The following is a 26,706-nucleotide window of genomic DNA, read 5'->3' on the forward strand; positions in this document are numbered from 1 at the left end:
AAAAGTTTTAAATATTGGGAGCCAAATGTGCAGCAGAGACCTGACAAGAGAATTTGTCTTCATAACCATGAAACAAAAATGTTTCCCCCACTGCCTCTGACCACATCCAGCCTCCAGTGAGCACAGACACATTTACGAAGAGACACCCAAGACCGAGAGTCACAATGCTGATCAAGAGCCACAACAATCCTCTAGCATGTTTCCCATCATGCATGCATTGTATGCTAAGAGGACATGGTGTTGTATGAGGGTGCTCCTGCTGTTTTATTAGCTCCCTCAAACTCAATTTCCATTTAATTTGTGAGCTGGCTCCCCGAGTCTGTGCCTGGCAGCTAAAGGTATAAATCTGGCCTTATCTGGCCCCGGCATGCACAGTTCATATCCACACACCCTGTGCCAACAACAGATCTATAATTCATGGCCAGGCACACCCACGTTATTGGCTGCCCATGTATTAGAAAATACAACACAGGAAAAAGAATTCAATGTAGTGTCATCCAAACAGTTCAGAAGGCAAGAGGGTATGTTTTCTCTCCCCAGAGATACACCATGTGACACAAACTTCTCTGTAGTGCTATTACACATGAAAGACAGGACTGCATTGCATGGAACTTTTTCCATTTATATTCTGGAGGGTGGCTCCTTGTGTCATTATGCCAAGGTGAGGGTTAACATCAATGTGACCTCACAGGTGAAAGAGTGCTGTGTTTGACAGATGGGGGATTATTCCTCCAATTAGGCTAATTGGATGAGATAGGTCAGGCCACATAAGCTGTTGAATGAAGTCAAATAAACACAAAGGATAGTGGTAAATTATCTTGTGGAATAGCTCTGGAAGGACAGAATCAGGCCAGTATTTCTGGAAATCTATATTGGAAAGAAATATATATTTTGGCTACAATGGTGGCTGGCCTTGTGAGCAGTTGTCTGCTTTTGATGAGTTCTGCTAAAAGCTCTGCCCATGGATCATTATCCAATCATGCTCTCCAGCTCGCCTGTGTCTGTCTCATAGTGCTCGCCTGCCACACTTCAAAACCGCCAACATCAATAGCACAAAGTACTAACAAAGTTTGAAACTTTGGTTGAAGAACTGATTGACTCATCAGTCGTGAACACATTCGGTTTTTCATTCTTCAGAGTGGAAATGTGAATGTCGTGGACATCAAAATCCCGAAAACGAGGAAAGATAAAGGCGTTGAACAAAAGGCACTTGAAAGTACATGGCGATGCAACAGGGATTCCAGCACATGTTAACACGTAAGCAGGAAGTGAGGTAGTGTCAGTCAGTGCCTCACACTCCCTGTGTGAGCAGGTGGTTTGGGGCTGTGGCGTGGAGACAGGTGGTGCTGGAGGGAACTGGCCACTCCTCGCCAGGTCGTGGGAAACTGAGAGGGGAAATGTAGGGCAGAAGATGAGGATTGAGGGCCAGTCCCTCTGGTGTCCTCTTTAACGAGCATTACTGTGCCAGCAGAGGCTTCAGCACAGCAGCATGACATCATGGTCAGCCTGGCACTAAGACAAGTTCGTCAGTCCACCAAGGGCCTACTGTAGCCTGGAACAGGCAGCGAGATGAGAGAGACATCAGACACTGGATAATTAGGACCACTCGAGAAAAGAGGTGGAGGAGGATACCACAGCTAAACACCTCATCCTCTCTTATTCTCTCCTTGCCTGATTCCTTGGGGTCACACTTGTTTTCGCCTTGATATCTCTGTTAATGAATGAGCGCAGTGTCTATTGCCCAGAGGGGACCGATGTTTGTGTCTGAAAAGGGAGGCAGGGAGGGAGGCGGACGGTTATGAAGGGCCACGCAGCGTTTTGTTTGTGTTGTTCTGGAGCAGCTGGAGGCAATGACGGGGAACACAATAACAATTTTCATGCAGTGAGTGAATGCATAAGCACCCACTCATCACAAAATCATAGGCATACAAACAAAACTGTAAAGGAACACCTGCTGTGATGTACAGCATAAGAAATCATTCATCATGAATACTATACAGCATGTCGTGGAAGTGCTGTCAAGTGCGCTTCAAACAACTTGAGACTGTAAGTAAATAAAACCACAAGTGCAGATGAAAGAAAGGCCTTGTGAGAGTATATAATTGAATTTTATGCTGTACAAACTAGGAATGCATAATGAAATATCTCATAAGTAAATATTAAGTGGATCAGGAACCAACCAAACATCATCGATCCAAATTACAGTTTTCTGTTCCGTTCATTTGCAGCATTAAGCTAACATGTGTCAAGCTAAGAATGACACTGAAATTTCCTGTACGTGCTTCACAATAAATGCATATTAATGTAAGGCAGTGTTGGCCTTTACTGTGAGATCACAATGACCATCGCATTTAGCTAACGTTAGCAAAGACTTCTCTGGAGAGTCAAGACACTTTTTTTTTTAAATACAGTGCAGAATTGCAAATCACAGTTTGGCTCAAAGGGCTTCGCAATCTGTACTGAATACAACACTGTCTGTCCTCGGACCCTCGACCTTTGGATAAAAGAAAAAAAAAAGAAAAAAAAGAAAAAAGGGGAATAAAGGGGAAAAAAATGTCATGAAAAAAAAAAAGAACGAGCCAAGCGCAGCTGAGGTGATTTGGTGAGAGATGTGGAAACATGTGAGCCCATTACAATCCTCACACATCTGAGTATCACATGTAACCCAGTGTGCCCCCTGTCCTCTATTTATTCACCTCTCCAAGCCCTCCATCCAACTGGCCAGATGTTCCATGTACTCATGTACCTGCTGAAATATTCACACCTGGTCTGCTCTTGCTTAGAGCGACTCAGTCCCCTCCACAGATGTGTCCTGTCAATCTAGATAAAGAGGAACATGGCCAGCTAATCACCATGCTGTTGCTTTATAGAATGGCGCTGCTCAGGGACTTTTTCTTTTTTTGTTTTTTTTAATAGAAACAATATTTTTTTTATCCCCCTCCTTTCTAAAAACTCCTCTTTACCAGCATCAGGATATGTCTCCATAAGGTCTGTCCAGTCTGCTTTAAACATGCACAACACCTGAGTACGTAATAGCATCATAAAATGTGTTTATAGGTGTAATGTCTGTGGAGATCATTTGAAATGTGAAAGCTGTTATACTGTTAAGCAGATTGTGCTATAAACACTACAGTGTTGAAGTCAAGGGGAAAAGAAGGGGAGGGTTTGAAGAGCACCCATGGGGACGATAATGTGTTGTACAGTATATCATAATACTGTAGTTGGCTAAGCACTGTAAACAGCATGATTAATATTTCATGTTCTGAACGTTGCTTTAATGGATTATTAGACTATAAACAGGCAGAGAAATGAGCGTTTAAAGTGAGTCATCGTGTTTGATTTATTGGCAGGTCGGTCATGTGGAGATGATGGGATCACCCGTTATTACATTTCAAACTGGACTAAGCGTATCACAGGGTTTCTTCATATCATGAAGGAGACGAAAACGAAATTCAATGGGCCAAAAAGAAAAAAAAAAAAAGAGAGGAAAAAGCTCATAGATATAGAGGACCAATTCAATCCTGTCCTTCTACCATCTGAAACCCTCTGAATGGACAGAAAGATGATGGCTATCTAGGCTCAGACAAAGAAGCGGTGGAGAGCTTTAAAGGTGTGTTCAGTCCATTGTACTCTGCGTTTTCAGGACTTCTCCGGAGAGCGCTTTAAGGGCTCACTTCAACTTCAGCTGATGAGAAATGGCTAACTGGGCACAGACAAAAATACACAACTAAAGACGGCGGATTCACAGGTGTCCCTCGCGTCTCCTCCAACCATATGAGCGGATTTAGAGCTCAAGAAAAGCACTTCAGCATGAGTGGGGAGGGAGTGGAACAATGACCATATGTTGAGCTTAGAGCAGCCGCAGGGGGATCGATTGGTGAATATTTCATTAGAGCTTGAGCTAAATTCTTTCCAAATGAAAACATACATATCTCCCTGAAGTTGGGGCTCTACCATATGTGCATGTTTATTATCATAGCAGCCTCGCTCTTTGGAAATAGGTAATTATTTTCTTTCTGATCCTGTTACCTGTTGTTGCTACAGTGGGTTAATTGTGGCTAAGTTGATGAATATTAAACAACTGTGAGGTCTTTTGGATTGTCCATCACATATGTACTGCTGCCGCTTTGGTTGCTGTGGAAAGTGCCTCAGAGAAAGCGATACACTTGATTTTCACAAGATTTTGGCGACATAATCACTACTTGCAGGATTCTCTGTGGCAAACTGACAGCTAACACGCTAACTCCTGTTTCATCACTCTCTGCAAAGCAACATAAATTTGTTAGGAACTACTTCTCCACTGCAGATCCACTAATTCCTGCAATTCTACGGGATTGAATGACACTGTCATAAGAAATGTGCTGTTTTAAAGGCTGTTATGTCTCATTCAAAAACAGGTGTTTCATCTTAGGTGTATTAACCGGGTGAAATAATGAGAGGCTCTAACTGCGACAGTGTGCATGTGAAATGTGTTGAAGGTGTGCAGAAGAAGTGTCAGGCGCTGAGCTGTCGATGACGCTGATGTCATGACAGGAGGGATTCATTGCAGTTTGTCATGACATATTTCTCTCATGTGACAAGGGACAATTAATGCTTTCCAGCCCTCATCTCCCGCAACAACTGAAAGAGGTGGAAAAAGAGGAGAAGGAAGAGGAGGGGGGCAAGAGGGCAATAAACCCTAATCAAAGCTCTTTATCTTTGTTTTTCCCTTCTCATCTCTCTACCTGTCTCTCCTATCTGTCCTCTGTTGTCTCCCTCTATGAAGCTTTATCTACACATTTGTCTCTTGGCTCTGCAATATCTTTCTTCTTCTGTCATTATCTGCCTGTCTTTGCTTTGTTTCCACCTTGTTTCCACCTTCCACCCTCTGCAAACTGTTTTGTCCTCCTCCCAGAGCACTGCTTCATCTGTTCACATTAAGGATTGTGTAATTGAAAAAAAGGAGAAAAAAAAAAAAAAGGCTGAGCCTTTAAGAATTTCAGCCCTTACAGTAAACAAATGACTTTGTAGTTTTCACCGGTAACACATCTAATGCTGCGATCTGCAAGCATTGTATTACTTTAATCAAGTACAGCAAGTTGTTTTTTTTCTTCTTTTTTTTTGTATTCCAGTGGTGATAATTCATATTTGCATTTTAATATACCACAGGCAATACAGTTTCATTACATTTCTTCAGAAATTCACACAGAACAGAATTATTATGTGCTTTCTTGCTGCCTTTTTCCATAAACAGCTTTTCAATATCATGCAAATACAGTCAAGCATCTCACTGTGTTCTCATTATTCTGAAAGGTCAATTTAAAGGCGCCTCCAGCTGTCTGATTAGACTAAAGATCATTTATATGTTGCTTTTACCCTTCCTGTCTGTATGTTATGACAGAGCCAATGACATATTTTCTCGTATTACAGCTGTTGAGCAGCAAGAATAGTGATGTACATTAAGCTAGTTAAGCACGTACAGTATAGAGACTTCTCCTCTCTGACATCTATTCGACATTCATGCCCACTTAAGATGAATTATACATTATACATAGCACCCGTGCACTATGGCCTTATAGAAACCGAATAATAATGTGGCACTGTTTCCTTCAAATTCAATTTTTCCATAGATGGTTAATTTTAGATAAAAAATTCGTTCACAATCTCCTCCTTGCACTGATGGAACATCTATCTCTAGATCCTAGAAACTCACTTCTCTTTCTCTTTCCTTTTTTTTTTTAATTTCAAAGTATGGACCCTCTATTGTAACATTTCATTTCCTTATATTCTGTCCGTCCTCCCACACCTCGATTAATGCATATTCCCTCATTATGAGCTGGATGTGACGCCCTCAAAGACTTAGATGTTCCACAACTCACCACCCACCATTTCCTGCCATGAAGACACCAGAGTCCGACTGCCATTATTAGCAATTTATCATAAGGTTATTGATGTTCATTTACAGCAGTAAATGCCAATACACCAAAACAAGGAGGAGCTACAAAAGAAAGAATGTGTGGCATCTAAGTCATACATCTTTCATGCATTTGTGACGTGTTTGAATGACACTGAGGGGGAGCGAGTTCACTGGCAAGTTCAATCTTCTCAAACATCTGAACCCTTGACAAACTAGTAAACTAATCCAGTGACTGACAGAAGGTATGGAAAACTATAGATCAAATTCTCAGATAGTGACCCTTTATTTATCACACCGGCAGAGAAAACCAGGCTTTAATTATTACAGTATCTATATATTATATCCTAATTTCACTGGCTTCCCAGTTTGTGCAAACTTCCTCCTTCAGTTTCAAAAGTCAGTTTCCATTTTCGAGTAATTACCGTCTTTTTTCTTTCTTTTGCTGGGAAAATCTGTTGAAGTCCGACATATTGACTGGAACAGTGAAAGATGAACCAAGAATGTTGAAGTGAGTTTTATTTTGTTTCTATCGAGTTTGAAATTAAGCGTGTTTTATGAGGATAAAATTACTGTTTCTGTAAATGGAGTCTGGTGGCTTTGGTGAGTGTGATTATTTCTGGTTAAACAAAATGGATCTCATGTTTTACCAAAAATGTATCGCTGTAGTGATCCTTTCAATAATGTTGTCAGGCACTTAGAATAACAATCTGATCCACTTTTAGTGGTTGTGCACTGAAGGTGCACCAGCATCTGGAGGGATTACATTGCCCTCTCACAATACTGGAAAAACTGCCTCCATTAGTCACTTAGATGCCAAAACATGAGAAAATAGGACCCATAATCACAGATAATATTTGATCCGGGACACTGAAATCCTCCTGAACACGTGGACCAGCACCAACTGGAAACTCTGCACAGAATGTCACTTTCTTTGATTAGAAATGTAATGTAGGTCGAGCTGATATGAGCTAATAATTCAACAACGTGGAGTAGGGCATTATTTTGTTTATTTTGTAATGTGTAGCTATGTAGATCTTTTAAAACACACACACACACACACACGTTGAAATAAAAATAGACTAATACATGTATTATGTCTCTCATTGTATTGGTTGGCCCCGTGATGGACATCATGTGCAAAACTAGATATTTGAATTGTTTGTGTTTTTTCAGAAGGAATAATCAAATGTCAGTTTTGGCAAATTTTAACAGCCACAGGAGTTTCCCTCCTGCTTTCAGTTTCCCAGAAATGCTGTTTTCACCCACCAATCAGTTCCAGTCTGTTCACTTCTGTGCATTTTGTGTTTTTCCCCTGAATGCTACTGGAAATAACAGGTGATGAAACAGGTATTTCTGTTCAAATGCAAACTCAGAACCCCCCCCCCCCCCCCCCCCCCCCCCCCCCCCCCGCCAGCCTCCAATGGCTTTTAACTCAGCCTGCATGTGTCACGACCCCAGCTATTATTTGAGACTCTGCCATTATTTAAATACCGGCTTTTATCTGAGAATGTATGGAATACATTTTTCTATTACTGTGTTACATCCTTTGCAGAAGGCGTCAACTTTAGCATATAAACACACAGGGAAATGCAGAGGTAGTCAAATGGGTCCATCTGAGTTGAGTGAAAAAAAATCATCTGTTTTGCACATCACACGGGCTTAAGCTGTTTATTTGTAAGTCAGTTTGCAGAGATAGCAGTGTGTGTGCCTGCATGTTCCTGTTTGCTGACGGGTAAGAGGAAAGCAGTTTTAATCACCGCGAACCCTCACACCCTGCTGACAGCATCAGAGAGGACCAGTCTCACCCCCTTCCTATGATCAGCCTCATCAGCTGTCTGCTTAGCCCTGCATTCATCTCTTTATTATTTATTTACCTCCACTTTGTACATACATATTCCCCAGGGAACACATCCTTTGAGCATTTAAGCAGGGCTCCTGCAAAAGTACCTCAGCGAAGGAACTTTTCCACTCTATTTGTGTTTCACGTGAAAACCAAGTTAGCTTTGAGTTAAGTATGACATGTGCCTCGTTCTATTTGACATATTCTTTAAAGCTTGAAGCTTCATTTAAAGATATGCCTGGAGATGATTGGATTGATTTTATTTTGACATATCTCCTTAACTAAAAACAGACAGCTCATTTATAAAACATAATCACATTAATGGTAGGCCAATTAGAAGTACCAAATGACAGTCTATTTGGCCGCGCTGGTATTGATTTTGTACATACCAAATCAAATTAACACAGTCAATAGACAGTCTTGCTCTTGTCTTTGCCTGTAGAGCAGCAGCAGATCAAACCAGACTTCAGTGTTTATCTTCCTGACTTGATACATCATGTTGATTTACCCATGTAGCCACCAGCAGCAAACTCTGCTAGATTCATTAGATGAGGTCATACTTTGCGGGCACCAAGGTCAGTTTCTTCCTCGGTTTCTGTCAGGGATCCTCGAAGTCTGCTCTTGGCCGTGTCATGTGACACCAGCTCTGGGCAGGAAACCAGAGTCCCTCCAGACTGCATCATTGCGTCAGAGTGAGGGCAGGTTTGGGACGGTTACTTTCTTGTGACAAAATACTTTCAAAGGGCAAATTATGGAACATTGTTGTGAAGCAACAATTCACAGTTTTATATAGTTTCAAGACTGAAATGTGTTAAGAATTTTACTGTAGATATGTAAATGAATATTTTCTCTTTGTGTTTCTGAATATAGCAATTAAGTCTATAATTCTGCTATGATGAGAATGTGTTAAATATATATGTTGGAATCACAACACTTTGAAATGCTACTAAGTGCCTCCTTCAGCTCTGTATGTGAGTGGGCTGGTGTGAGAAAGTATAAGGGAAAGAGATTTTATTGTATATTGTCCTATATTGTACATCCTAGTGCAGACACATGACCTCAGACCAACAACCACGAGTGAAATGAAATTCTCTCATGGAGAGCAGATATAAAGGCTTCTGGATGTTAAGGTCAGGATGATTTTGGGTTGTCACATTGTGAAAAATCTGGAGGGGCCCTCATGCACAAGGAAACATCAAATCTGTTACCTTTCAAGACATCTCTGGCAATATTTGTCATCTTTGTTTGTAGTATGGCTGTGCTCTAAAAATATCAGCTGACATAAACAAAGGCAGATGGAGAACAAGTACTACATTAAAAAAAGAAGAAGAAGAAAAAGCATTACCATTAAAAATCACAGAGGTGGAATGGTAACACTGAACATGAACATTCATTTCAACACATTAAGCCACAGCTCTTATCTGCCTTGCAAGGAAACTGGGACCAGGCAAGTATCACCCCAAAATTAGTCTCGCAAGGACAGACCTTGATTTACCTCTGCTGTGACAACATCTAAGGGGAGTCGGCTGGGAGATGGCATTGCAGTGCTGTCTTGCGTAAAACATCGAGGCAGGCAGACAGACGGTGCTCAGGGAGAATTGCGCAGAGGAAATCAGAAAGAAAAAGGTCAAAATATGAGCACTTGGAATCTCACAACACGAGAAGACAAGAGCCATTACAACCACTGCAGAGGCCGAAGAGCAAGTTGGCTTTGGATCACTAGAGACAACAAACTCCTGCAACACATGCATCTCTTTTACACCTAATTGATAGGGTCATAATCGGACAGTGAGAAAACACAAAGAGGGGTGCAACATCATCCAAGACCCACTGCCAATTTGTTACATTTGGCCAAATTACCAACAAAACAACAAAAGCAGCAGGTAATAACTTGGATACTAACTTGTGAAAAATATTCATGATGCTTGTGGATGGAGTACAAAGAAAACAAGGTACTTGCTGTTTGTTAAGGACATAAATATTACAAGGAAACAAACATGGAAACTAACAGGCAGGACAGTCTTCCAAAGCAAGGGAAAGACTAAAACAAACAATGAATTGATCTTACTGACAAGTACTGTCTGTGTAGTGAAAGCCTGATTTTCTTTTGTGCCAGAGAGCTCTATTGTTGTCCAAAAACTATTTAAAACACATCAGTGTGCCACACCGTTGCACTGGCTGACACGTTCCTTCATTATGATGAACATGGGCACTTTGAGTCTATCCCACATACACTTGCCTGGTTTTGTAAATGCACAGCAACACAGCAAATCTGCAGCTGAAAACAGTCCCCCCCCCCAAAAAAAAAAACACACACACACACACACTGTTTACTCCTGTTTGCTCTAAAGTGCAGAACACAACTGTTTCAAGAAATAAAAATAAAAGCACATACACATGATTCATTTTTTAAAAATTTGCATTAGCAGAAATAAACAGAATCAGGGTTAAGACTCATTGACTGAATAGGGGGAGTGTTGAGAGACAGATCAACACGCTGCCACTTTTTGGTCTTTTCACAGCATTTGTTGACAGTTAAAGAAAAAAAGAGACAATCATCAGTCTTATCCTATTATGATTAGTTAAATGAACTCTAGCTAGATCAGATCCAGATGTTTACGGTGTTCCTTAAGCGTTGTTGATATTTCATCAGCATGTTTAGACACCTTTCAACAATAGGAAATGGTGGGACTCATTGGCAGATGAATAACAAGCATCTTATTACATCTTGTGTCGGGACTTTTCCTGGTAAGGTTCACATTCTCTCTGCTCTCTGCACTTTCATTGCTTTTGTTGTAAATGTAAAGTTAAGTTACTTAAATATGTAAAGCCAGTGTACTAACATTGCATTTGTATGTCTTTACATGCATAAAGTGTGTCGAGGCTCGTGTGTTGCAGGGCTGCCTTGTAGCTTGTCAAGCTAGAGTGTACTGTTGAGATTCTGTTTGCTAGCACGAAGCATTTAGGCACTTAGCTCATGAGCATTTATGCAAGAGAACCCCTGTGAATGTTTTGTTTCTTCACGACTACAGCTGCTGTTGCTACTGGCTGGGAAACAAATTGCTCAGAGACAGTCCCAGGAAGTGTGTCCTTGCCTTTTACACAACACGATGCAGTCAGACCAGCAAAAACAACAAAGAAAATATCAGGTGTGACATTATTTGGAATTATCAACCTGCGCTGCAGTGTTTAGCACTGAAAACTAGTGAATCTAGGTATGTATGGTTCACCTGTCAATACAAATCCACTGCCACATGATGGAAATGCCGTATCTCAATGAAATGGCAGCATACTGTAGCACTGTAGAGCTCTCTATGGATCAATACACAAGGCAGAGGACCTTTTTGAATCTGCAACATGCAACAGTTCTTTACAAGTCAATGCCTTTGACCATATTGATTGGACTGAGGAAGCGTGGACAACGCACACAGTTTGCCAATAAGCAGAGAGAGACGTGTTAACATTGATGAAGACAAACAGACCCCCAGACACTTGGACCACTGACTTCACATCTCGGTGGTCAATGGGACATGGATCCTGGAGACGAAGGCACCGTGCCTCAGATCACACATGAATAAGTCAGTGAAATGACTTCGGCTGTGGTGCTGCACAGAGGTTAAGGCAGCATAAGCAAGACACTCTTGATAGCGCCAATTAAACAGCATGCAGTTTTGATTAATGGTATGCAGTGCTCGTATAATTTCTCCTAGCCTTCGGTCTGGCTAATCCACAAGCAAGTTACACTTCAGATGAGCTCTTCCAGTCATGTGAAGGGATTCAGATATTGTTGTAAAATCAATCAAAGAGCTAATCAAACCAGTGTCTCTTTCAGTAACCAAGTGCTTTACTGCCTAACAAATCGATAGACTGCCTCCTGAAGGAAATGTTTTTAATGAACATGTGTGGAAAGTCACGAAACGTTCACACCTAACAAAATTTTTACTGCTGGTGTTTATGTTAAAGCAGGGATGGGGAACCCTTTTCCTATCAAGGGCCATCTGAATTTTTATAAAGTCTTTTGAGGGCCATATTACTTTATTTAACACATATATCACACTAACCAATGCGTCTGATGTCAGATGGTAGTGATGATCATAATGATGCTACTCGCAGCTGGTTTTCCAGGTTTCTTTCCGTCAGTCTTGAACAGAACTAGCAGCTCCACGTCAGCAACAAGGCTCTCCCAGCTTCTTGGCTTTTAGCTTGCTCACCACAAAACCTGCTTGCATAGCACTGTCTCGGTCAGAAAGCTGCTTGTTGGGCATCCAAACTGCACCAAAGAGCATTAGCTTCATCCAACTTCATTTGCCCTTGCAGCTCATCCAGTTTAACATATTTCAAGATGTGATATCACTTGAGTTTTTTCATCACTCCATGCATGGTTGCTGACGGGCGCCATGATGCACTAACATGGTATCAACCGCTATGTACATGTTGCATTCAGGGACCACTCTGAAGAACATGTTAGTCTACTCTTTTATGTTATTTTCTTTTACCATTGAAAAAAGGTAATTGCTTTTTTTGTATTTATGAATTGCCTTGCAGGCCAGATCAAACGGCCACCACCTAAAGACCAGAGGTTTGCCTTGCCTGCACTAAAGCATGGTTCATGTTTTTATGTTTACTCGGTTACAGGAATAGCTTGACAGTTTGGGAAATGTATTTATTCGCTTTGTTGCTGGGAGTCAGATGACAAGATTGATACCACTCTCATGTGCTTCATACTAATACATACACTTACAGTATATCAGCCAGCAGCTGGTTTGCTTATCTTAAACACTGTAAATGAGGGGATGAGTGTGGCATTGAGCTCCCAGTGAGAAAGCAAATAATAATTAGTTCCTAAAATCTTAAAGTTTTTTCTTTAAAGTTAGGGGAACAGCAGCCTAGGTCATATAATGAAAAAGCCAGCAGTGACAGAAGATGGGAACATGTGTACTTTCTTGATATTTAACCACAACCACCATGTTGATCCAAGTGAAGCACTTCCATAGCCTAAACCTAACTCCATACAGGACTGTCTCTGATGTCAAAAATTCTGCTTTGACAACCATCATGTCAACTTCCCTCAAGTTCTGTGTCATATGGTAAAAAGACTGAGCACTTAGTTAACTTTGGAAAACAAAATTGCCAATGATCATAATCCAGGAAGGAATTTCATTCCCTTCAAAACATGTCTGATACAAAGCAATTCAATAATATGTTTTTTGTGTGTGTCGACACTTGTTTTGAAGCATTATATGTACTTGTCATGTAATTAGAATTTGTATGCTGAATAATTCAATTTGTCATTGCAGAACAAAGGCTATGATCAGCAGCTGCAACAGTGGGGAACATTGTGAAAGTCGTATGCATCACACAGGCTGACTCTCTTGATAGAATCCTACACGCCTGACAAATAATCTCCCCCAGTGCTGTTTACAGAATGCCTAACAAGTGTTAAATTTGTACCACTAATCGGGGAAACTGTGAAACCACAGCATTGTGTGCGGTGCAGTAATCCATTACAGAATTCCATCATTGTTATTCAGCTCCAATCTCATTACCTCTATTCAACATTTAAGTACGTCGAAGATGAAGACTGGCACTGCCGTACCATCGAAAAGCATTTCAAACACGCAACACATTGGGGGGGGGGGGGGAGTAACACTGCTTTGCTTTCATTTTTAAGCTTGCTTCTCCCATCGCACTGTGGCATCTCTCTGATGTATGAATAATACAGTAATAAGAGACATAGTCGAGGCGTTTCATATTCATAACAACTTGAACAATGTATGTAAGCACCTTTGGATTTCATGCATCTAAAATTACACTTTCCCAAGGTTTTCTCCCCTATAGCCAATGAAATTCATTCACTGAATGTTTCATCGTGTCTCTGCCAAAGATGTTATTGAGAAATTACAGTGCAAGCAATGAGTCAGGAAGCTCTATGACAGTGGCCCAAGTGGAATCCAGGGGAGATGTATTATTATGATATTTTCTTGGAGGAATCTGGAATTGAATTCTGATTCAGTGGAATATGATTTTAAAGTGAGGTTATGCTATCCCCTGATAGATGATACACAGGCAACAGTCACGCTACACAGAGCATCGCAATAGATACACTGAGCACAGAGCTGGCCATGCACAACACTGGCAGGCTGCATACAGATGAGCTTTGAAGGAATGGGATCACTGGGGCATAAACACAACAACAAAGGATGTAATGGAGGGTTTACCACCCGAACTCTGTTAATCCACTTTGTTATCTGTGAAAAATAAGTTTTCCAAAAAATTTCAAAGGGCTGGAAATGTTTATAGTAGGACTTTACTGCATGTATTATAGAATCTGGCTGATGGATGTCGATGAAAAGTGTGACTTAATGTAGTTCTGAAGACGTGATATTGAAAGCTGTGGCTGTCCATTAAAAGCTACACTTTACCACTGGCATGCATTTAATACGGATGCATCAGTGAATTTTTTTTATGTAGCATCTTACTTGTGTGTCTCACATTTGTGAGGGTCCAAGTTTGCTTTTGAGAGGACATCTTGGTCTCGCTATAAAAAGCCCGAAAATGGGTAGTGTGACCTGAGTAGCCATTGTGTGAAAGCAGGATTGCACCATGAGAGCTGGAAATGGAAGTTGAAATGATTTTTAGTTCAAAATAAGAGTGAAAAAAAATGTCACTTTAAAAAAGAGACAGCAGCAGCAGGATAAAAAAAACCTCAATAATTGTACGAGAATTCTTTGTGAAGTTTCTCATGTGAAACTGGACCTGTACAATCATTCCAAACACTGTACTGTATTGTGTGGGATGGATTTCTAAATGGAAGAAAGCAGTAGGCAGGAAATTTTAAGGATAAAAAATGTCTGATTACAACGTTGGATCCATTCTGTGCTCGTGGTTGCACCAGGAGCTCACATCTGTCCTCCAGGGGCAGATTCAGCTCTGATAAATGACTCCACGGGGATGAGGGAGCACTGAATGACTCCTTGCTTCCCATTCCTTTGAACAAACACACACTTAATCTAATCGTTTTGTTTACTTCTTTATCCCTTACAAACTCAGGCTACTCCATCCATGTTCTTCAAACACGCAGTGTATTGTTAGCAAGCGACTGTTGTGATGAATCACGTGTTGTAAAGTAAGCGGAGGCAGTTCTATATTCATAATAATGGGGTCACCGCATCAGCAGAGCTCCAGGTTACACAGACCTGAGAATAGTAGTTGATGGAGGATTTCATCAGGTGAAAGGTGCTATTTATGGCACATCTATACACTACATCATGACCAGTGACTCACTTGGTGGTGAATGATAGGAGAGCTGTGGGTGATGAATCTGTGGTCTGTATCCTGGGAGGTCATCCGCATGACATCAAGAGCGATTAGGGGCCTTGTCCCCAATCTATCAGGGGACAATCGGTGTATTTCATCATCACATCTACCCCCACTTTTTCCTTCCTCCCTCCCCCAGTTCTATGGGGAACCGCTCATCAGAAACATGGCCATTTAAGAGTGTGGTCATGGACAAGGTCACATCCAAACTGTACGTATGCACACTTTTTCTGTGTATGTGTGTGTTTTTACCTGCAGACGTATGCACCACAAAGACAAAGGGAGACGAGCTCAGCCGTCTCTTGTCCCTGAGGAGTCATCCATCAGAGCTGGATCTGACCCTGGAGGACGGATGTAGTCCTGTGGTGCACGCAGTCACCCTGGATGGATCCAAGGCTCTACTGCTGTGCTCAGGGAGCCGGAGGAGTGGTTGGACTCATTAGGCATACTGTAAGGCTGACAGTTGTGGGACTCAGGGGACCCTGCGGCTCTGTCCTTTAGTCTTTAACAGGCATCCGTCTTTGTGTCTTGTGGCCTTTCTTGGTGTTTGTGTAACTCTGCAGATGCTCTTCTAAGAAGATTTGGTGATGAATTCAAACAATAGCAGAACTTTTAGAAAGTCCTGTGTCATGATCAATCCGGATGCTATGATAAGCGAAGCGAGATAAAAATCACAAAGATTACACAGACTGATTTTCCAAGAACAGATCCTCTTACACTACTTGACGCACGCATTAATGTATGCATGTCTATACACACCCATATGGCAAGACATTGTAGAGAAATGTCTCATACATAATCTCACATAAGCCTTCCTTTCAAGTGCGTCAAGATAATTCAAGTTCAAGGCAAGGGCAGCAAACTTATTAACGTAGCCTGTATGTCCAGACTTTTCTCACCATTTTGAGCTTATCAAGATACATGTCGAGATGTAATTCAAGCAGTGCAGAAGTTGCTTGTTCAAGAACCTGAAGACAAGATGAGATGGACAAAAGCAAGCTGCTTTCGCCGCATGTCATCCAAGCGAATAGACGAGCAGCCGCTGCATGTCATGCAGCACAAATTACTGCAGGAGAAAAACAATGTGACCCCGTTTTTAACTCCATTTTAGATAATCAAATATTGATTACACGAGTTATCATAAATTGCTGGGACTGGAATAAGTTAGTAGAGTTGACATAAAAGTAATTGGGAGCAAACTACTTGGCCACTGTGTGCCTTGTAAAATATAAACAATTCATCCACTTTCCCTGACAGCGATAGACTATACCATAACTAAAGCACAACATGATTAAAATGTGATGTTTTATGAGGCGAAACAGAAAATCTCATAATGGCATTGCTGAGAAAGTATCTGAACCCTGTCCTGAAAAGCTGATGCAGCCAATGAGCCTCAGTACATAGAGTGGTGTGGTATCAACGTAAAGCTAAGATGCCGTATGCAGGCTGATCTGCTCACTGTTACTACTGTCAACACGGGTTGCTTTCAGGTAACAGCACAATTTGTGCGTCAAACTTCACCATTGTTGACCTGAGAACAATGTAGCCTGCTTCCTCGTTAGTGAATCCACTGACACTGTTGATTTCCATCAAAATGTTTTGAATGCTGGCATGACCGGGCCTTTAGTTTCTGAAAGGATTACTTTTTCAAGAAGCATTTTTCTTCCCCACACTATCTTTGGAATTGTTCTAAAGTAGACCAACAAATAACGGTTTTACATGTTGTTAATCAATATAGCCAGCCCACTGCATTGGCAGGAACACAAAAGCTTGATTCCTGTTTGGTGGATTAAATCACAATGGCTTTTCTTGTGTGAACTTCTTCCACGAGAAACCGTCTTCAGGTTGTAAACAGCATGAGCTCACCACTCTGCTTCTGTGTCCTCTTGTGTTTCTTTCCTCCCTTCCACCCTCATGGACTCAGGATCTACAAGCACAGCTCATGGCTACTGAAATGCTTGACCAGCAGAGAAAAAAACTCTGTTCCACAAAGAGCATCAACGAGCTCTGCACTTTGTGTGTGCGATGTCTCTCTCCTTTTGTTCCTCACTGTTCTTTCTCTCGCGCCTATTCTCCAGTAACACAACTGAATGCTATTCTGCCTCTGTGTTTCTCTCGCTGCATGAATCCCTCCACCTTTCTCTGTCTCTCCCTCACTCTCCATCCTTGGCTTCACAGTATCCATCCCTGAGGGCCGATCGATAGACTGCAACAGCCTTTCAATGAAATCTCCCCTGTGCTACTGGAGAAAAGAAACGTCGTTCAATCGAACGATAACTCTCTCCCTCTGTTCCTTTTGATCACTCCCTCTCTCCCTTTCTATATATACAATTTCCCTCACTCTCTGTTTTGTGCTTGGTGTGAGGAGGATGACAGGGAGGCAGTATAGGCAGCGGTCAGAGGCCACAACTGGAGGCTTGTTTGATGATCAGCGGGGACAGATACCAGGGAACCGTCACACCACAAGCATTGTAAATTACCTCTGAGTAATGCAAAGGAGGGAAAGCAGACAACTCTTGGACCAGAACAGGCACACTGAGTCTTGTGGGCAAAAATCGCAGACAAGACAAGAAATAGCTGCGAATAAAACAGGATACCGGCATATGACCCAACTTTAAGCCTCACACAGCTGCTCCATGTCTGCATGTGCATGCGTGTGTGCGCCTACGCGGCTGACAAGCATACAGAAAAGCTGATGAACAGGTTGGTGATAAAAATTTGTAGGTGTGAGGCATTACTGAAAATGTCAGCATATTTATTTCTAGAAATTCATAGTCAACATCCCACTAAATTCCCATCAGGACCTATGAGCAAAACAGCAGCTCATAAAATCAGCTTTAATTTTGGGTAAGTGGGCAGCTGTGATATCCGACTGTGAAACATATGTAGTGTCCACAGCAGGCCCCGCGCAACCCTGATTTGTCAATCACGGCTAATTGTGATGAATCAGCAAAGGAAGAGGCTAAACTGTTTGTTGGGGAAGTTGGAGTCACCTGTCTTCTTGTATAGCGCAAGCTGTTAGTATCACATGTGTATTAAGGGGGAAGGTAACAGGATGCTGTGAATCCACGCCTCCTCTTTTCACCTTGCACTGTATGTGTGTGTGCATGTGTATGAGTGAGAAAAACAGAATGAAAATACGCGCATCAATAAAACTATATACATTGATCAGTATTAATTACAATAATCAGTTGCTATGGAGGTGTAGCACACTTCCTGATTTGGCTTTGTGTTCACTTGTGTTAATTAATATTCAGGTCAGCAGTGACAGGAGCTCTATGATGGCTGTTAGTGAGAATTTACAAGTGTAAATGCTACAAATTTGAATTATTTAGAGACATTTTCTATTAGAGAAGACACCTCCAACCACAAAAAGCTCGACAACCACAGCACAAAACGACAATAACATCAGGCCGTAACGCCTTGAGCTGATCCGCTGGCGATAAAGATATGACACTGAGGCCTCTATTTTCTTTGTCAGGGGGGAACGGTGGGCCTGTGGACCATCCGAGTGCCGTTACCATTAGCAGCACACAGGTGTTTTCCCACTTGTGCAAGCTTGGGATTTGGGTGACCTATCATGAACTGGGTGGACAGGCACTGCAGGGGATGTTTCAGTAACAATAACAATTCAGTGGCTATTATAGTGCAATTTTGATGTCAAGAATCAACAGGATTCACACTAATGCCTTTGCCATTGGCAGGCTGCCAGGGGCACAGTTTGGGGTGAAAAACCTTGATTGATTCAGGGGGCCCAGAGCTTGACAGAGCCCCTGTAACATGCCTGGGATTATAGTGTCAGAGCTGATGTTGAATTGTTAGCACTGCCCCCTGCAAGGCGCAGCTATGATATATGCTATTTTTGTGTCTTCCTTAAGACCAATGCACTGCACTCAAATTCAATTCATACAATACAAAATGCCTTTAACTCCGTAGAAGCTGTTTGGCAAGCGGAAGCGACCACACGGCAGAATATATAAAGGTTTCACAAACACAATCTGACAGGTGTTTTAAATCAACAACAGTGACCAGTGGCCAACTCGATTAAGTGCTTCTCCTTTAGCAAAGCGCATGTGGGGAAAAAAGTGAGAGGACAGAGTCTGTCAACATCAAAGTTTTTAAAGGCAACAAGACGCACTACATTCTTCATTCACTCCATTTGAGGTCTAAGTGTTCAGCATAAAATCCCATCTATGCTTCTTTGCCTTTGGAGAATCACATCTGCCCTAGGTGGCATTTCCATTACTTCTCCAAGCATAACATCGTAAAGAGCTAACATCGTGTTTGTGTCTGGCTACTGAAGATTTAACATCATTATTTCTAATTGCAATTTTATGTTCACTTATCCTGATCTTTAACTCCCTGTTGCTATCCAGTTCAATTAAAATAAAAAAAAAAACACATTCTGCATCACACGTAATGGTGCCATTAGGACACGTTTCCTTTCTGCGTATGGATGAAAGCAAGAGCCCGATTTTATCACTGCACTGCAATTCATACAGTTGTGACACATAATTAAGGCCTAAAGACCTAAGCTCAGTGCGAACGGTGTTAATGCTGGTCTTTACACCCCAACATATTTCTTTATCTTTTATCGGTGGATGTAGCTTTATTACGCAAATGAAACCAAGAGGGTCTGGACTTCATGCAACATGTCCTTGGGTCCTCTGAAGGTTCTACAGGCAATATCTAAGTCATGTCGTCTTACTTTTATGTTAACATGTTCAAACAACTGCTGTTTTCGACTCAAAAAGGATAGTTCCTAAGTTTATCCTGTTCAACATTCAATGTTATTACCATAAAATCTAAAAAGGTTTCTATGACGCTTATTCATATTTATGCCTCTAGTGACTGTAGCAGTTATGAAGGGAGCAAAGGGACGTTCATGTCCCATGGAAAACTGAAAGTCAACTTTTACTTACTTTAACTTAAATAAGTCACATATACTTAACAGTAAGGCACTTATTTCAAGCCAAACTCTGACCTTTTCCTAAAGCCAACCAAGTAGTTTGATGCCTAATTTCAGCAAACCATTTCAGAAACAGTAACAAGCTCATTTAACCCAAACTGCGACCTTTTCCCTGCCCTCACCAAGCAGTCTTGTTGCCTAAATATAACCAAATATTTGGTGGCTAAACCTCAGCAAACTGCAACCGTCACATGACAAATTGTCCGTTGGAAAAATCAAGCACAGAAAGGAAAATATATATCTGTGTGTCCCACCCTATTAAGATCTTGCTTGAGATATATATACACACACACACACACACACACACACACACACACACACACACACACACACATCGGTCGTTCATCAATATTTCTGTAGTAGGCCTTGACTCTGTCCTCTGAGGACCACAGCTTGATGCTCTCCTCTCTACCTTGAATGTAAGCAGCTGTATATTCATGCCCACCTCTTCAGCATGAGAGCACTAGTTTCCTCTGTAGAGAAGCTTTTGCAGTGGATCCACTCCAGACTGTTCCTTCCATCATGAATCTTAATCAATCATCTTGGTATATCCACCAAGAAGCACCATCAGGGTGCTAAATATTTTAAGAAAGAAAATTAAAAACTTCTCTCTTCACTTTAGCCTTTAACTAGCGATGACTTTCCTGAGACAGGCCTGGGACTTCTCGAAACGCTTTGCCTGAAACTCAGGCACTGCTGCACTTTTTTTTCTGCATATTTTCACCATCTTTTACTTGATTTTCTGCATTCTGTGTGCTCTGTTTTTAATTTTCTTCCCATTATTCGGTGGTTTTTATTCTCCATCCTATTTGAAAATTAATTTTCTATCCCTGAGTTTTTAATTGTAAAGCAATTTGGGCTACATTTCTTGTAAGTATTATTATTATTATTATTATTATTATTATTATTATTATTATAAAATATGCTGTTTGTAGGGAGTGCACAGTTATTTAAGGGAAGAAAAACAAGGGATTTGATAGGTCATGACTAACACTGGTTTAATATCACCCTGTCTCCACTCAAGTTATCTGTCGATTCTTTCCCAAATTCTATGTTTTCTGTAAATTGTGAACTAATTGTTTGGAATTCATCATGTGGTGAATGAATAACAATATTCTAAATTTAATGATTATCAATTCATGTGATTTGATTGTATTTATCAAATGAATCTTATGCAGGACAGCCTCCATATGCAGCTCGAACAGGCTGGAAAAAAAAAATTAAATGGTACCTACAATGGTAAAACCTTGATTTGTATAAATTGCCCCCACATTTTGGCAATTTCCATGATATTCAGCATTTTACAGTTGGTTCAATTTTTATCATCATGTTTTCTGCATTGCGGATATTGTACGGTCCTATAAAAAGTAACCAACCAAATAAAAAACAAAATCAGTTGCTATTGACTGTTCTGTGATCCGGCGCGATTCACTGAAATCGACGCCGTCTTAGACCTGTTTATACCAGACGCGGTTTGGGTGGCCTTTACGTGCACTGGATCCTGGAAACACAAGATTAGGTTTTGTAACTTCTTGCCTTGTTTCCAATTTCAATGTTGTATTCATTGGTATATTGTTTCCAAATTCTACATTTTATTTATTGAAATACTGTTCCACATTTACTTCTTTTTTCCTAATCAGTGATTTTGTCATACACCCCTGCCACCTCCATACAAGATGTACCTCGGGCACGTTCAAGCCAGGTCACAGCCCAATTATTGAGTGTGAACTCTTCTTCGTCTGCTGTAGAGACCAGATAGACAAGTCAGGAAGGTTTGCTTGGCCTTAAGGGGCTCTCATAATGCATGAGCAGGACTCTCAGCGCCCGATCAGCAGAACGATGACATTGATGCTCAGGCTTGCCATCCCTGCTACCTCGGCTCCTCCTGCATTATTACATGTCCAGATACCATCTTTAATTCTACTTCCTTTAAACAAGGTTGATGTGAGGGTCATTAAACCTCCATTCATGACGTTAATTACCTGATAAGGCTTGCTGAGGTAAGATGGACAGAAAGGCTTTCAGCAGAGGAAGAGTGAACAAAACAGCTGATTTTCTCCAACAGTGAGCAGCTATACACATTATTCTCCAGCCTCATCGCATGTACCATCATCCCCTATCCAAAAAAAAGCCAGGAGAGAGGTCCATTTGTTAAGTATCTGAGTCTCCAGAGCAGGAGCTATGGATTGAATTTCAGCAGCTAGTCCATGTTTGCATACAGCACTTAATTTTTGCTCAACTTTTCTTGGCTGTAACAAATAAGGCCCCAATCCTCATGACCCCTGCAATTACAGCACTGCTATGTAAGTATCACTTATGCATTATAAGCACAGTAATTCAGTGGATTCATTCATGTTTAAATCAAAGTCAAGAGCATAAAGGGAGCTTCACACTGACTATATGGATATAATATGCCTGTAATTAGAAAAATACGTCAGGACCACATCTGCTTATAAAAGGCCCCCGTGTGGGATATAAGAAAACTTTCACATTATTCAGTGTGGGTGGACTGTTTCTAACTAAAAAAGTGAAAAACATTTGTGTTTTCAGATGCTATCGGACCAACTGTCCAAACCCCAAATATATGACAACTGCGACCTGGATTTGCTTGTATGACAAAGAACGGTACATTTTCATGTGAGGAGTTGAAGACAGAGAATGTCTATTTTTGCTTGAATTACTTGACTGAAATTAATCAATCAGTCGTAGTTATGCGACTGCAGAGAGCCATCAGTGAATGACGAAGCTTCTATCAATGATATATACAAGGAAACATAGTATCACTTGTATTGCATCTTTCAACAACAAGATCAAACAAAGTGCTTTACGTACAGCATAAAAGACATCAAGACAAGATATGATAGGAAAATAAGGCAATACAAAAAGACACGTATAAATAATATAACTATTTTAAATCAAATAGAAGATAAAAACAGAGAGAGATAAACAGTCCTGAATGTAGTAGGAAGCGTATAAAAAAGAGTTAAGCTTTGGTTTAAATGAACTGAGTTTGAGCGGATCTGAAGTGTTTTGGGAGTTTATGGCCAACCTGTGGTGTTCAGAAAAGTGAATGCTGCTTCTCCATGTTTAGAGTCTGAGAACAGATCCATCTGAGATGTTCTGAGAGGTTCATAATAGAGCAGCAGATCTGAAATCCGGAATATGGCCCTGAGCCCATTCGATGCTCTACAAACCAGCAGCAGTATTTTAAAATCTTTTTTGATAATCAGTCAGTTTATTTTGATCAAACCAGAGCTGGTGACTGTTGAAACAGGGGGACGACTAACCAAGATGGTTCCACAAGGCTGGGCAGATATATCGCTAAAGCTGTAGCGAGCTAGTTGCATAAAAATGGGAGAGAAAGTGCAGCCGAAACTTCCCACTACTGTCATGTTAGCTTGACACCTGTGAGTACTAACAATCACCATGGTCAGTGTTTACGTTCAGTGTGATAATGTTAGGTGTTGTTGAGACATGAGACAGTTGAATATGGTTAGCCACGGCAACAACGCGGCACCAGCTTTAAGCTAATGTCAGTTCAGTGAAAGAAACTGGAATTCAACAATTGTACGGTTTTATTTTCTGTTTAATAAGGAAAACAGGTGTGGGAGTAATTCATTTCAGAGTCACTGAGAGTCACAAAGAGTCACTGATGAATTGGTTCACCAGTAGCAGGTGAATGGAACAAACTGGGTTACTTTAAAGCACTGGTCTTCTCATCACTCGTGTGGAGACGAAGGGTTGTTGTTGGAAAACATATCACCCAACCCTGGTCTGTGCCTGCACCGAGATCTCTGGCTCGGTTTGGGGCTTTTAATGTTTGAGAAACTGACCATTGACTTGTAGTTATTTCCTTTGGCTCCAGAAAAAAAACCTTCTATTTTATCTTTGCTTAACTGGAGGAAATTGTGCCATATAAAATCATTGATTTGTTCAATGCCTGTACTGGACCATAGTCCTGTGGTGATCATATAAATCTTTGCGTGGTCTCCAGATCCACCTTTCTTGTGGATGCTGCCAGTAATGATGACAATTACTATATAGAGAGGTAATTACAGAATGTCAATGCGTTTTGAATGGCTATTGCAGAAAAAATGCTGACCATAAAGGTTATAAAACTGGGTCTGATAGAATGAATAGATAACAGTGAGCCACAAAAAGTTGTTAAATACTGTACGCGCTTCCTGCTGTCCCCTACTTCCATCAGAACACCCAGAGGGTTGACTCACAGGGCTGCAATAAACGTTAACGAAACATAAAGCTAATTCACTTTAAACTCCATCAAACCTTTTCCCCTGACGCCGTTAACGCTGCAGTACAGCGCCTGCATGAGACAGGCTTCCTTGCATGTCAATAGTCAGCCATCTGCTCTGGCTGCTGTAGCGAACAAGGCCCCAACAGAGAATTTCACCCATAGGAGGCCTTACTTGGATGAATGTGGCATAGACAAGATGGTCAGAGGCTTGGCGATGGTCAAATCCCTCAACTTTATACAGAAAATGATGTATTGCTGTCTTTTCAGCTCTGACCCAGGTTTGACCTGGAAATGACCCAGTTCTCTGGAGAGGGAAGCATCAGAGGCAATGGGAGTTTCAGGAGAGACTGCAATATGCTGCAGGCATTTCTCCTGTAAATATAGAGCCAAAACAATTAGGGATTTGTTCTGTTCTGTTTATGGTAATTTTCTGAGACAATCAGACACAAATCCATCACACGCACCTCAAATTCCACCTACAATGCCAACACACAAAACCACACTGACTCTTTGCTACTTCCTCTACCTCATTTGTACACACCCACACTGATCCAAACACACACACGCAGAGGAGCACACACGCATACTCAAAGCCCAGTGCAGTGTGCAAGTTGAGTAGAATAGAAATAGTTCAGGTTGAAAATGGGCTACGGTGCAATCAGTGGAAACGCAGGGGGAGATTCAATTAAATTTCTCTCTACAGAGGAAATGCCATACACACAATATAACCGTCTCTGTTCAGATTCCATTATGTTGTCACCAACCATGAATCACAATGAAAACAGCTTCACAACAGCTTCAATTTTCCTGAAATGTTGAGTATAAATTATTTTTCTAACCCCTGGCTATGTTTTAACTATGTAAGCACTTGCTTTGAATCATCAGCCCACTGAGGATTTATTGTATTTTAAGATGAAGAAATTGCAATAAATTTTCCATTACACTTTACACTTTCAGGAATTTTAAATTAGTTTCACAAGCATGTTGTTCAGGACTTGAAAGTTTCCTTATTGCATTTTACATATGAAAATTCCCAATGAAATTATCATCGACTTGATGTCCACAGGCACATCATTTCCACCTCAGGAGTGCGGGTCCTGCGCTTCACTTACACCAGACTGCCACAAATTCTGATAGAAGGTGTTTGTGTCCAAAGATACACTGTGAAGTGAGAAGACGATATGAGAAAAATATTTCAAACACAGAGTGAAAAGTCCCCGAGGACCATCAGTCAGACAACTGCAACACTTAGGAACTAAAATAGAGCTAGGCAGAGAGCATAATTAGGCATTTTAAGTGCTTTACATAATACAGTCAGTCATAATGAAGGCCCTGTGGGATCCAGAGGCTCGGCGGCTATTGTCACTCTGCCGCAGGAGCAGCATTCATAAGAAGGCAGGAGAAAGAGATGGAAGGATAAGGGGAAATGGGGAGGTGGAAAGCAATAATGCATAAAAAGCTATAGTTACAAAATATAAAAATAAAATAGTGACACAGAGTTAACTTAATTAACATACAGTTCCATTTTCCAGTCAAGAGAGGAGCCAAAATCAATGATTTACATTTTTAACCATCTCCCCAGAGTGCACAGGCACGTCAAGACAAACATGATCAATAGAAAATGTGATTTTGTAAAATACATAATAAGGACGCAGCAACACTGTGCCATAACAACACTCGCCTGTCGTTGTCTCTCTCTCCCCACCTCTCTGCCATACTTTGATGAGTGAACCACTTGATGTTGACAGCGGATTGATACAGGCTCTTAATGAATGATGTTTTATTAATGGTCCCATAATCAGATTACCTGCAGGCGGACAGGCTCCATCCATCTTTCTCCTCGGAGGTCTAACAGTGAAAGAAGACTAACACATCTGGAGGAGCAGAGACATTCGTCTGGTCCATGTTAATCAGCTACAGGAGCTACGCTTGCATTCACAGTACACTGGATGCAGGAGACAAGCAGGTAAAGCATTTTTTCCAATAATCACAACCAGGAACGCTGTTGTTACTGAATGAAGAGCTGAACAAACTGCTGTCCTGTGTCCCCTACTTTGGAATGGACGGTCACGCAGTTTGGAGAGCTGTGGTCCCCAGAGGACAGAGTGTAAGGATATGATAAAAATCTAAATGCCATCAAGAGATTATTTTATCTTGTGACCTCTTAAACTAATGATCTAACTGCCTGAGCTATACGTTGAGATTCATGATAACATAGGCAGCATGCTAACGTTACTTTACTGACTTGTACCTTTACATGCTAACTAATGTATCGCTATTGCTCGTCTCACAGTTGTGCCAGCAGAAGCTGACAAAATTCAGCTGAGCCAAGTCTAACGTCTTTATTCCACCGGCACGGCTGCAATCCAATCCAGCTGTGGCCGCCACAGATGTTTGCTGCCATTCTGGAAGATGCTTGTCATTCCACA

Source organism: Chaetodon auriga, chromosome 10, assembly GCF_051107435.1.
Source record: "Chaetodon auriga isolate fChaAug3 chromosome 10, fChaAug3.hap1, whole genome shotgun sequence".
NCBI classification, from domain to species: domain Eukaryota; kingdom Metazoa; phylum Chordata; class Actinopteri; order Chaetodontiformes; family Chaetodontidae; genus Chaetodon; species Chaetodon auriga.